Source organism: Mytilus galloprovincialis, chromosome 3, assembly GCF_965363235.1.
Source record: "Mytilus galloprovincialis chromosome 3, xbMytGall1.hap1.1, whole genome shotgun sequence".
Classification (NCBI taxonomy): Eukaryota; Metazoa; Mollusca; class Bivalvia; order Mytilida; family Mytilidae; genus Mytilus; species Mytilus galloprovincialis.
The window spans coordinates 34300533-34313157 of record NC_134840.1 but is presented as its reverse complement, the minus strand read 5'-3'; the positions used below and the strand labels follow the sequence as shown (position 1 = coordinate 34313157).

General features: G+C 31.9%; 1 long non-coding RNA gene across 1 annotated transcript; it reads left to right on the top strand.

The window, feature by feature from the left end:
• Positions 1-7645: 7645 nt before the first annotated feature.
• LOC143067785 (uncharacterized) lies at positions 7646-12387 on the top strand. The gene is made up of 3 exons (XR_012976032.1): positions 7646-7731; positions 10961-11048; positions 11888-12387. It is a non-coding gene; the product is annotated as an uncharacterized LOC143067785 (long non-coding RNA).
• The last annotated feature ends 238 nt before the right edge of the window (positions 12388-12625 follow it).

Here is a 12625-nt window from a genome sequence, read left to right as displayed (position 1 = left end):
CACGTGTCACTGATTACACAACTACTGAGCCATGAATTATCCAATCAACAAAATTGATTGGATTATCTTTATTGTTTTTTAGGAATTGTATTGTTTAGTTCAGTTTTATCTTTAACATGAATTTGCATATAGAAAAAATAAAACATATATCTCATTCGATGTGCTTTTTCAGTTTATTTTTCATGATGACGGGTAAATTAATTTGTTGTTTTTTGCAGTTCACGAATAAAGAAAATTATTTTATAGTTGCGTTTTTTTTTTCTGTAACAAGTTCGATTTTTGTTTTTCAGTGTGATTCTTTTCTCTATCTCTCTCTCTAAATCAAGTTTTTAAACAAACACAATGTTGACTGAATATCAAATTTTATTACATTTGTATATCTTTATTCTCAACAAACCATTATACAAGAGAAGACAATTATGTACAATATTCAGTTTAACCTTAACGGAAATCTGTGCACGAAGACTTAGTCGTGGTTTGAACGGATTTCGTGTCAATAAACTGTCTTCGAAATAGTCTTTCTTTGTTAATGTTTGTGTCATTTTGGTCTTTTGTGGATAGTTGTCTCATTATCAATCATACCACATCTTCTTTTTTAAAATTTCTCGCTACTACAATCTAACTTACATATTTTTTAGAAATAATTATACCCAAAATATCATAATTTTCAAAAAACGGAGACGAAAACGGAGACAAGTTCATTTTCAAAATTTATTTTCGCATTGAAATTCGTTTCAGGCTTGTGAAACTGGACAAAACGACTTTAATTAGAGAAAAAAAACTTAATAAAAACGGATTTCTTAAAATATTCGTATAACTCAAAAATAAAATTCCTGGACAAGTTCGATAAAAATGAGAAATAACATCTAACTACATGTATATGAGTTTGATTGTTTGAAAAGTACGGCTTTTACCGTTTAGAACGGATTCCATATACAAAACTTTAATTAATATAAATTCTTTTAAAGTATGAACATTTATAATTATTTCCCTTTTCAAACTCGTGCAAAGAATTAATTACTGGTCCAGGACATGATAATAAAATTAAGAATAAAACTTAAAAATTTATGGAACGAAATTTTAATAAAAGACGAAAATCTTAAAACATCGTGATATTCATTCTAGACGTCACAATATTACTTCCCACATGGTCACACTGTATTAACAACACAATGTATAAAACAACAATAAAGATAATCCAATTAATTTTGTTGATTGGATAATTCATGGCTCAGTAGTTGTGTAATCAGTGACACGTGCCCTTATTATTTTCTAAGAATTACAAATTCTACCAAATTTAACTCTAAAATAAGAAGCGTATAAAGAATATATGCATCCATCCTGTGTGCGATGACTATAAAGGGTCCTGAGTGCACTTCGTATGTCATGAGTGCAATCAGGAGGTCCTTCAAGCGGTGTTTAGACGTACCGTTATTCTTCTGGAAGCTTCAATTTTTTCTTATCAATAACTTTTACACAAGGAGACATTTTTTTTTTGACAGCATGAACCCCAGTTAATGAGCAAACACAAATTAAGAACGAAAATCGTTTACAATTAAATTTTATAGAAGGAAAAAGGGGGGGGGGGTAATAAACAAATTTTATTTACGCTCACATACTTTTAAACAGATTTGCATATGTTAGCTCTCTATAGTTAATGTTAAATTATTTCAGGAGTTTTGAAAAAAAGAATATTATATACAGTTTAATTTCGACTAAAATAGTGATTCTTTTTATAGATTTGGTACCTCAGTTTCGACTCAACATTTCATTTTGAATTGTTAGATGGCAAACTCTTTAGGCGAATATTGTATCTGTTCTAATGATAACAATGACCACTGCCCTTTCCTCGATCTTGATATCTATATCATAAACGGGAAGCTTAATACAAAAATTTATGATAAAAGAGATGATTTTTCATTTCCTATTGTTAATTATCCATTTTTAGATGGTGACGTTCCCTTGTCACCATCTTATGGTGTTTATATATCTCAACTTGTACGATTCGCTCGTGTATGTAACAATGTATTAGATTTTAGCGAGAGAAATTTATGTATTACTGAAAAATTATTACACCAGGGTTTTCGATATCACAAACTGGTCAAAACATTTACTAAATTTTATCACCGGTATAAGGAAATAATTCGTAAATATAACTCAACATGCAGACATCTTATACGTTCAGGTATTTCACATCCAAAATTTTATGGAAATATTCTTTATAAAGCACAAAAATGTCAGTATTCTCCTCAGAAACTAACAAAACCTTTAAATAGACTTATTAAAAGGGGATATAGTTACGATACTGTTGTCAGGTCATTAAAGATTGCATATTTTGGCTTTAACATTGATTCACTGATAGGGTCTTTGCATCGGAACTAAACACATTTATTTCTAAAAAAAAAAAAAAACAGTTGTTGGCATGACACGGGTTATGTTCTTCTCATATATTTTATGATAGTATGATACTAAACCCCTAACGGGAGGGATTGTACCTGATATTCATATGATGAAGACATAATCTTTCAATCAGTTTAATTGAGGTCTGGAGCTGGCATGTCAGTTAACTGCTAGTAGTCTGTTGTTATTTATGTATTATTGTCATTTTATTTATTTTCTTTTGTTACATCTTTTGACATCAGACTCGGACTTCTCTTGAACTGAATTTTAATGTGCGTATTGTTATTCTTTTACTTTTCTACATTGGCTAGAGGTGTAGGGGGAGGGTTGAGATCTCATAAACATGTTTAACCCCGCCGCAATTTTGCGCCTGTCCCAAGTCAGGAGCCTCTGGCCTTTGTTAGTCTTGTATGATTTTAAATTTTAGTTTCTTGTGTATAATTCGGAGTTTAGTATGACGTCCATTATCACTGTACTATTATGCATATTTTAGGGGCCAGCTGAAGGACACCTACGGGTGCGGGAATTCTCGCTACATTGAAGACCCATTGGTTGCCTTCGGCTGTTGTTTGCTCTATGGTCGGGTGGTTGTCGCTTTGACATATTCACCATTTCCTTTCTCAATTTTATTTTATTTAATTATGGTGATATTGGCGATAATATTCATTATAACAAGGCCTTGTACAAATCCTTGATTATAGAATGTTTGGTAATATAAAAAGACGAAAGTAGACAAACCCTAATTATGCAGGGTTTCACAAGTTGATCTCCAAGCGGCCCACATTTAACATATAATAAGATCTATATTTTTCAACGTTTTCAAAATGAAATAACTTGAATTGAAAATTTCCCAACTGTGTTATTTCTAAACGTCTTTAATTATTATTTCGGAAAAAAAAATTATTTAGCATATTCATATATTTTCATAATTTTTTCCGAGGAAACCTTTTTTTTTGAAAAGTTTACTTCTATATTTTTTTAACCATCACCAGCGACTTATTCTCTGCCATCACCAATTAGTCCTAATTATTAAAGATCAATTGCCCAAATTCAAATGATGATTGGTATATCGTATTGAATATGACCATCGGTCATCCGTGACGTATCCCAAATAACGACGCATGCCGATAGATAGATCATAGTTTATTAATTAGCGTCTCGCAATTTAAATTTCATCAAGGGGACTTAATTAAACCAGTTACTATACAAATCTTGAAAAAACGATGTACATGTACTTTTTAATATTTTTAAAACAAATTACGAAAACGTTTAGTGTAAAAATCACCGAATATAAATGTTTCTTTCTTGCAGGTTTTGGCATTTGTAAATAACATTAACGTTTTGGAATTCTAATGCAAAAGACAGTCGATTCAAACTGAAATAACTTCTTTAAAGATGCATGGTTTGATTTTTTCAGAGACACATGTATTATATATGTCTCAATACATGTATTATATGTCTCTGATTTTATCAAAACAAAAATTACAAAATTATAAAATATGTTAGTTATCGAATGTATACCCTGAACTCTTACTATTATATATACATGTCCTAAGTTACTTAATGTCCTGTGTGCAACCAGGAGATCCTGAACGGTTTTTAAACGTACCATTATTTTATATGCATATATTCAAAGCTGTTCTTAATTATATGCATACTAGGTATCAGTGGCGGATCCAGGGGGAGGGTTTCGGGGGTTGGAACCACCCCTTTTTTTGAACGATCAATGTATTTGAATGGGGACATATGGTTGGAACCACCCCCTCCCCCTTTTGTCCTGGGTTGAGACCCCCTTCTTTTCAAATGGCTGGCTCCGCCGCAGAGGTATATTTATATATATGTGTGTGTACCAGCCCCCCTCCTAAATCTTGGGAAACAAATGGTAGATTATATAGGGAATCACGGAAGCATGACTGGACGTGACCCCTCTAAGGCAGTCAATGAGTCCCCACTTATGAAAATTTCTGGATCAACCATTGCTTAGTTCTAGTTATCTTAGGTCCTAGTGTGAAATAATGCCAATAGGTCTTTTAAAACACATCTTTATTCATACATGTATATATACGTTTTCTCACGGATTTGTTCATGCAATATTGGAATTATGTTTACTCAATGCGCAATTACTGAAGTTTATATTTGCTACTTCCTAATTTCATATAATTATTTTTTGATTTTTTTTCTTCGAAAAATTAGTGGTGTTGAAATAGGGAATGGACACAGATACCTTATCACATTTAACCAAAGAAATGTTGTATAATGTCATCAATCTGTATTACACGTAGACAGGATGTTCTCTAGAAAACTATACGTTATACACACCCGAGAATACACGCACTGTCGTAATGGAAAATTACTGTATGTTATAGTTACCTGTAATCAGCTTTGCAACACCATGTCATGACAGTTCAAAAAGATTTTCTTCAAATCAAATTGGAATATTCATTTTTTCTGTAAAATTTAAAACTTTAAAAAGTAGACTTTGACAAAATTATGAAATAGAAAGAATTGAACAATTTAAAATCGTATTTTAACAAAGATTTAGATATAATTTTACAACGATCCTTAAAAAATAACCAAACAAACGGTGAATCAAACGATATGAACCTACGCAGTTTTATATTAAAATACTGACACACACCAGTTTGCCATCTCAGTATGCAAGGCAAGGGTGCTTGGTGAGGTGCTGGAACTTGATGTACATGTATCATTATTTTAAGTTAATACAGTTCTGTTAGTATTGACTGCCTTTTTACAGAGACTTTCTATTCTTACTGTTATCAGTTAGTATAGACGGTTCCTGGCTTAGAATGATTCTCTGCTCAGCAAATGGTGCGTAATTAGCATTTGAATCAAATTTCTTGTAGAAGTAAAAAACACAAATTAATGTATTTGACAACTTTATTCAGGAGCACAGTCTATATTATCCGGCGTAAATAACTTAGAGATTTATGAGGGGGGGCAAGGGGTTTAACTGTTATGCTGTTATGGGGCAATTTAATTCTTTGTTATCTGTTATTTTGAAAATGTATTTGCTGTTAGCTGTTATTGTCTTATTCTTTGTTAGCTGTTATTCATCTTTTATTTTTTTTGTTATCTATTATTGTGATAATGTATTTGCTGTTAACTGTTATTGAAAATTGGAATGTTAGCATTTTTTTTTACAGTCAATATTCGGTATAAATTGAAGATCATTGGACATTGGGGTCTACCACTACTAATATGTTTGTCCCGTATTCAGAGAAGGATTCCATTAACATATACCCATCACAGAAGTGAGGTCCAGGACAATTTAAGTATATCTTATGATTATCCTTTGTAATAAATTCCATTTTTTTATGAATGTGTATTTAGAATTATCTTAATTTTTTGTATGATAATAATGTTCCTTGTTTCCCCTACGAACATATTAAATTAAAACAATTCTTAATATGACAAAAAGGAAAACATATGGCCAGGAATAACTGACAAGGATCTCAATAATGGACTAGGTCCTAACAACCACTTAACCTTTTATATAATATGGTACATAATATACTCAGCTCTGTGATTCTTTTCAAAGCAGAACCAAATGCATTGTACAATGAAAGTTTCAACCATGTAATTGGATCCGAAGCTGCACATAACTCATTACAAACAAAGATTTATTTCGTTTCAAGCCATTGTTACCCTTCTAAACTATGTTTTCTATGTACTAGTACACTTGGTACAATCAAAAACCTGATAAAAAATTGTTCAAATAAGGCCTTTGAAAATAGTGGAATAAATTGCTTTTGGAGTGTCAAAATTCGTTCGAAGTACTTAATAAATTGCATGCTTATGATTGATGCTTTTGATTTTTCTACCTTATATACCACCTTGCCTCATAGTCTTATTAAGAAAAAATTCACACACCTCATTAGATGGTCATTTAGAAAAAGTCAGAATATTCAAACTCTTTTAGGTCATTTTTTTATTAGCAACAAAGGGAGCTTCAGTCAATATATATAAACAATACACCAACGTTTCATGGGAACTTCTGAAAGCATTTTTGAGTTATTTTTGAAAACTAGAAAATACCACCTTTTTCTAATGAATAAAATCCCTTAACTCAATAACATAAAATCTAAAATAATAAAAATCGAAAGGGAGTTAACAACAATAGATATAAACATTTCAGCAAAGTTTCATGAGAACTGCTGAAAACATTTTTGTGTTAATGTCTGAAAACTGGTAAATCCCCCCTTTTTAATTAATAAAACCCGTTAACTCGGAAACGTAAAATCTAAAATTTAAAAAAATTGAAAGTGACCTCATGTTAATAGATATAAACAATTCACCAAAATTACTTGCTTTGTGAAAGCATTTTTGGGATATTATCAGAAAACGGAAAAAAAACACTACCAATTTTTTTGAATAAAAATCCATTACCCAGAAACTTAAAATTTTAAATTTATAAAAAAAAAGCAAAAAGGGAGCTCACGTCAATAGATATAAACAATTTCCCAAAGTTTAATGCAAATTGGTTAAAGAGTTTTTGAGTTAATGTCCGACATGTTGACAACAGACGGACAACAGTATACCATAATACGTTCCGTTAACGAGCGTATACAAAATATTATAATATATTGAGTAGTAATTTAAACACATTCTAGATACATAAATTAATACTAAAACATAGTCATAGAAAATGGAATGCATTACAAAGGATTATATCCGTAATAAGAAATACTGATTGTCAAAGACCATAGTATTTTAATATTCCATTTACTGTTATCTGTTTTTGTCCATTTTAATTCCTTGTTATCTGTTATGAGCCAAATCAATTTGCTGTTTTGCTGTTATTGGGACCCCCCTTGCCCCCCCTCATTTATGTGGAAGTTTACTCTGCTGCTCGATCTATGCTAATCGATGTTCCAGTATATTTCATATTTATATTTATTCGTGAGGCCTCGTCATCGTTTATATTCACTAAAAGCACAGTCGCCTAAATATTTTATATGGCGAAAAAATTGCGAAAATTGCAATTGGGGGAAATAATATATTTTTAGTAGCATTATTATTTTAGAATCTTAAGAGGTTGCTTGCAAATTTAACTCTAAAATGAGAAGTGTATGACGATTATAACAAATATATACATCCATCATGTGTGCAGATACGACGGCGACTATATAGGGTCTGCCATGAGTGCACTTTGTATGCCCAGCATGTGTGCACCCAGGAGGTCCTCCTGAGCGGTGTTTAGACGTACCGGGAAAATCTTATCAGATTCAGGATCAATTCATCGGTTACACTCCCCTGTCACCAGTGATTCTTTTTTGCTGACATTCTGAAAAAGTATTGTGTAGTCCCTGTGTAAGTGTTGACTCTCAACTTGCACATGTGATTTTTTAACACTCCCTGGACTTCTGCAAAAACAGAAAGTCACAGGACATTCCGACAAAAAGTCACAGGACAAAAAGTCAAACACATGTCAAACTCAGGCATAAAGTAACAAAGTTTAAATAATAGGACAAAAAGTCACAAACAATTTGTTGACAATTGATTGAATATAAATGAAAAAAGATATCTTCTTTTTATTACATATATTCATTTTTAATTTTAGGAAATTGTTCATAATATAAAAAGAAGATGTGGTATGCGGATTGCCAATGAGACAACTGTCCACAAGAGACCAAAATGACACAGACATTAACAACTAGAGGTCTTTACGGCCTTCAACCATAAGCCAATATAAAGAAGGTATGGTATGATTGCCAATGAGACAACTGTCCACAAGAGACCAAAATGACACAGACATTAACAACCATAGGTCATCAAACAGCCTTCAACAATGAACAAAGCCCGAGGTAAAGCCCATACCGCATAGTCAGCTGTAAAAGGCAATCATACTATATCTTTTTTTTTATATTTACATGTTAAAAAATGCGTGCAAATGTAATCAAAAGCTGCACACAAACGTAATGATTTTTGTGCGCAAATGTAATGGTAATGTGCGCAAACCTAATGCACTGATTTATTTGTTTTTAATAAATTTTAATTTAAAGTTGCTACATCATGTTCATGTATAAAGCTTCAAGAAAAATACAAAAAGAGTGTTTTCTTGTTCAAAGAAAAATAATCTCAAAACTAAATTGTGACTTTTTGTCCTGTGACAGTGTGTGACTTTTTGACTGTGACTTTCTGTCCTGCATTCAGATTGAATAGGGGAGTTTGGTTGACCCCGCCTCCCTCTATCTGAGACTACTATCTCGGTGATGAGCTTTATGTTTCATGTACAAATGTATTGTGCTTGTCATATATATGTATGTCGGATAAAAGCTCTACAGACCTTTAATATTTTGTATTGTTATATGTATAACCGACAATAAATAAATAGCCCCTAACAAGTAAGAATTAGGTTACTTCTTTTTGTTTTGACATCTTGCATGGGTTTTTATAGCCCCGTATTAAAATTATGCCCCCACTTTAAAAAAGGGGGGGGGGGTATACTGTTTTACCCCTGTCTGTCCATCCATCCTTGCGTCAGTCAGTCCGTCCGATGAATATTTTTCGTCCCATTTTCCTTAGGAACTACAATAGAAGGATTTCTGAAATTTGGTTTCGGGGTTAAATAAGTCAGCTATACCGTGTGATGCATTTTCAGATTCATCACTCGACAACTTCCTGTTTTCCCAACACTTGTATGATTTTACACATGATAGCCAAGTTGAAAGTTGAAAACTAACAACCTAATTTATGTACAAAAAAATTGAAAAACAGATATGTTACACATAAACAAACGACAATCACTGAATTATCGGATCCTGACTTGGAACAGGCACAACCATAACAAATTGGCAGGGTATAAGGAACTTTGAAAATATTTAGTTTTTGTGGTTTGGTCAATTTTCCAGATACTGTAAGCAATAAGGCCCCTTTATTTAGTGAATGAAATAATTGTAAGATGCACTTAGCTGTCTGTCATATTTTATATGAACTTGACCTCATTTTCATGCATGGTTCATTGGTCAATGAAACACTGCATTGTTTTGTCAGTTTATCATATGTTTAAAGTTACAGGTAGATTATATTTGGTAGATATGAAACAATTGTAAGGTGTGCATGTCTGAATGGCAGATTCATATATAAACCATGACCGCATTTTATTGTTCTTTGGTCAATGATAAGTTTTCTTGGTTTTGTCATTTTATCAGGCCACATTTAAAAGAATGTCTGTTTCCCCTCCCCGGGTCTACCCTTTGTAAACAGACCAGGAAGGCAGGTTTTTTTTAGCTCACCTGACCTGAAAGGTCAAGTGAGCTTTTCTCATCACTTGGCGTTCGTCGTCTGTCGTCCTGCGTCCGTCGTCTGTAAACTTTTACAAAAATCTTCTCCTCTGAAACTACTTGGCCAAATTCTACCAAACTTGGCCACAATCATCCTTGGGGTATCTAGTTTAAAAAATGTGTGGCGTGACCTGTCAAACCAACCAAGATGGCCGCCATGGCTAAAAATAGAACATAGGGGTAAAATGCAGTTTTTGGCTTATAACTCAAAAACCAAAGCATTTAGAGCAAATCTGACATGGGGTAAAATTGTTGATCAGGTCAAGATCTATCTGCCCTGAAATTTTCAGACGAATCGGACAACCTGTTGATGGGTTGCTGCCTGTGAAATGGTTATTTTAAGGAAATTTTGCAGTTTTTGGTTATTATCTTGAATACTATTATAGATAGAGATAAACTGTAGACAGCAATAATGTTCAGCAAAGTAAGATCTACAAATAAGTCAGCATGATCAAAATTGTTAGAGGACCCCTTAAGGAGTTATTGCCCTTTATAGTCAATATTGAACAACTTTTCGTCATTTTTGTAACTTGTATAAAAATCATTTCTAAAACTACTTGGCCAAATTTAACCAAACTTGGCCACAATCATAGTACTAGGGTATCTATTTAAAAAAAAAGTGTCTAATGACCCCGCCTACCAACGAAGATGGCCGACATCAGTAAACACATTAACAGGTGAGCGACACAGGCTCTTGAGAGCCTCTAGTTTTTTTTTAACTGGATGTGATTGTCATAGCATGGTCACATGAATGGTTTGACTTGTCCAGTCCAGGCCACTTATCAGTTGTTTGTGCTCAATTTGAGTGTATTTATTTAGATTATCAATCCTTCTGCTTTCAAGTGCTTTCAAGCACTTTCCAAAAATGGAAACAAATTATTTTCAGGAAAAAAATAATTTCGATTTTTTTGTGGAAAATAATTTTTTGACACGGGCGCTAATTTTTGACCCGTGTGGGGGGAGGGGAAATAAACATTATTTTAATTTTGGCCTTAGATTTTTTAAGCATAGGTCTACTTGTTGTATGGAATGACTACAAGGTATCATATAAAAAAAGATGTCTGCCTGCCAAGGTTAATTTTACTGTGACCTCATATTCATAGAATAATGATAATATTCATGATATTGAACAGCAAGAATGATGAGTAAGTTGATGTTATATACAAATAAGACAAAATTTTCAGTTGCCTACTAATTATGTAATACATGTAGTAGTTATTTTTGTCATTAAATGATGTTTACCCTTTTATGTGTAGGGCAAGAACATGAAAGATAAAGGGGAAACTATAAACAGAAGAAATTATCAACAAAATAAGATTTACAGAGGTCAACAAAGCCTAAATGGTAAGTCCACTGTTATAAAAAATTTTGTCCTTGAAAATAATTAAATATTTATTAAAATAAGATGTGGTATGATGAAAGAGAAAACTATCCATCAGAGTTCAATTTAGTGGATGTAAGCATTGTAATTACTTATTAGAGGCCATTGATGACCTGTAAGTAATGAGAAAACCCATACCCTATACATGTTATAGTAATCTATAAAAGTCAACACTAACCAAATTTGAAACAGAGCATCAATTCAAACGTCAAATATACCAGACTAATTTATAAAAACAAAAAATTATGAAAAATAAAAATGACGGGTATGAATGAACCAACATCAACCACTGAACTATGTACAAGCTCCTGATATTAGACAGGTATAATATGGCTGGGTTGATATAAAAATAAGAAACACTTAGCAGTCTGATTTCCAATGAGACATTTCTCCAATAGAGATCAAATGACATTTAAGGAGGCTCTAGGGTATAACAATTTCAGAAATTTTTTTTAATATTTTTTTTTCATAACTCAATTTATTTATATCTTTATCATATGGTACACCAAATCATTCAAAACAATCAATTCGGTTTGGCCCCAGATGACTTTTAAAATGCATATACCATTGAAAAAGCTCCAAATTATCTCCCTTTGGTGCAAAAAAGCCATTTTTTGGCATTAAAAATGTAATATCTTATTTAACTCCTCGGTGGCCTATATTTTTTTATTATAATTTTAAATAAGCTGTAATTTAGTACTTGAATATTTAAATGAAAGTTTATCATATTAATCATAAACATGATAAAATAGCCATTTTATTGATCTCTTCACTGATAATTTTTGAGTTTGTGTATTTGTAGGTCAGAAATCTGGATTTTCATGGTCATCATTCACAGATCAATACTGAACGGAAAACTTAAAGCTGATATTTTTCTCCATAGTGCGACTTTTTTATTAATTTGAAATGGAACATGTTTTTTCCTACAATTATTTGAAAGAGGAAATTTCAACATGATGACTATAAACAAAATGGAGTCATATCATCACGATCATTGATGCACAAGAACTTGATCATATAAATACAACAATGTAATTATCAATTGAAAGATGGAACGAATGAACAAGATATTAGAATGTTGTTGTCCAAATAAACTTGCTTTGTCTTCTCATTTGAATCTCTCCATTCAATAAAGATGTACAGAGGAAGATCATTAAAGAACAGATTGAAAAAATGTTTTGTCTAAGAATTGCAGGAATATTCTAGTGAATGAAATTATTTATTGACTTCACTCTTATATAGTGGACTGAATAATTGTACATAGCAAGCTGTGAATAAAGAAAGCAAAAACTTTAACAAAAAGTGTTTATATTATAAATTTGCAATTATAAGCATACTATTATGTACACCACAAAGTTATATATAATTCAAATTGTTTGCCTATACAAGTATTGCAATGAACCTATAACAAAGAAAATCTTACCTCATGAAAAGAGTCAGAATATGAAATATTTTTTCAGTTCTATTTTTCATAATAGAATAAACAAGACAAAGATTTCAAAACAATATTTTTTCATTTATTTAGAAATTTCATCATTTT